This window comes from Cryptomeria japonica, chromosome 8 (genome assembly GCF_030272615.1).
Source record: "Cryptomeria japonica chromosome 8, Sugi_1.0, whole genome shotgun sequence".
Lineage (NCBI taxonomy): Eukaryota > Viridiplantae > Streptophyta > Pinopsida > Cupressales > Cupressaceae > Cryptomeria > Cryptomeria japonica.
Genome location: NC_081412.1, coordinates 453557418 through 453559763, shown reverse-complemented (window position 1 = coordinate 453559763; position 2346 = coordinate 453557418).

Sequence of the window (2346 nt, the reverse complement as noted above, 5' to 3'; positions counted from 1 at the left end):
CAGGTTGATTTAAGGACAAGTCAAGGTTATGAAGAGCAAATGATGTTGCTCGGAAAAACTACTCTAGAAATATTCAATACCTAACCAGAAAGAAGGGTCTAGAATAAGAGCTTAGGAAGATAGAATGTACTCTAGGGATAATATCTAAGGGCCATGTTCTCTATTGTAGCTATAAGTAATTAGTATGATCTATTCATTAGAGTAGATGAGAAGATAGAAGAGATAAAATGATGAAATATAATATATTAAGGAAGCATGAGAAATTCAATACAACTTGATATATGAATACAAATAAATATTAAATTATGATCTATTACATGTATATGGTATTTTATTTTGATTTGCAACTAGCATAGGATTCGAAATACCTTTCCTTGTTCCCTCAATAGCATTGAGTCTAGGATATAAGACGATGTCATAAAAAATCCTTTGGGTATAGAACTTTGGTCTTCTTATGATATACGAGGTGGATGTAAGGTGGATAAGAGGAGTTATGCACTATTCAAGTTACGTAGACCATTTGGTAAGATGTGTGATATCTCATTAGAATTTAGATTCCTAGTTTTGGAACATTTTGGTATTGGGCACTTGATTTGCAATATTATTAACAATTTCCTACATTAATCTCTCTTACATATTGGTGCCCTAAGATCGTAGTAGGATAATATTATTTTACTAGTCATTTGAGCATTATTATGACACTAAAGTTTAGAGGGATACATTGATGTATAATGCAGGTTTGAGTCTCTTTGGGAGAGGAATTCTATCTGAAGGGTTTCATCACATAAATATTTGTATTATGATTTGTATCTACTTTGTGGTTTCATATTTCTATTTACGATGTATCATTTTTTATTGAATTTGGTTGCATTAAGATCAATATATCTCACAATATAGTGACAATTTGTTTCAATACTCATTTACCTTGCAATCTTAAGTCCTATTTTAATTGCATATGACAAATAATATATGTACTCCAAGGAACATGAATCTAGGGTGAAAGCGGATGCCCCTATATGTGTGGGGACAATTATTTATTATTATTTGTATTCTCTTACTTGTATTGTATGACACTAATGCCAAGAGTTACAAAAGGAAGTTAAATAGGAGTTATGAAGAATCTTCTCCATCATGGACTATGACAAGTCATTCATTTGCCTTTATGGAATACCAACTTGCCTTTATGGAATACCTAGGATTGGGAGAGTGGCCTCAATGAGGAAATTTAACTATTATGGCATGATTTATGATGTTTAAGTGGTGTAAGAGGAGTTATATTCTATTTAAGGAGGTTGACCAATTAATTATGGGCATTAGATTTTTGCATGGATGTTATCAATGCCTACTTTTAAGCCCATGGTATTAGCCCCTTACTTTGTAAACCATTTATAGTTGCTTGTCTTTTTATTATTCTATACATATTGGATCTTTGGGATGATGGTATTATGAGGTCATTAGAGACAAATAGGTACCATAGGAATGCTATTAAATTGAAGGGACTTAGTTCATTGGTTATGCACATTTGTTCTAAAAAATAATATATAGTTAAGTCTATCTTTGATGTTGGAGTTTTTTTTGTTTGAAATAGTTTCTCCATGTACATCCAATGTTGTGTGATCTACTTTTGTGAATTTTTAATTTTATGTGCTCTCCTTTTCCATTATTATTTTGACTTAATACTTGAAAACTAAAATTTATACACAAATCTATGTTATTGCAATAACTCACTCTATTTTCAACAATATCATGCATATGTTCTAAGGATGATTATGTAGATCTTGGTTATTTTTAGTGCACCAGATCCAAATGTTTAACTACTTCAAATGAGAAAAAACTCATGAATATTCAATAGGTAAGATGAATGCATTGAAAACATTCAAATGCAATGCAATAATAACACATTAGACAAATTTTTGTTTAGTCAATCCTATATAAGAAGGGTAAAATCAAGAGTTCACAAAATTTTATTTTTAATTTTTGAATTTGGGCAAGACAAGTGTGCAATTGTGTGGATAGTGAACTTGTCCTAAAAAATGAAAGAGGTCGCCAAATCACAATGGGACGTGTGTGCACATTAGCATAATGAATAAACAAATAGGACAAATATATAAGAATATATACGCATATGAATGAAATGAATGATAAGTATATAATAATCACTAGAATATATAAGAAAAGAAACCCAACTTTACACAATATTATGACATTTGTCAATATATATCTATAATTAAAACATTCTTCTTAAAACAAACACAAAATAAAATATAAATAACAAAAATATCCAAATTTCACCATTACAAATATATAAACTTAAATTTAACGTAGGTTGCTCTTCAATTCACTTGA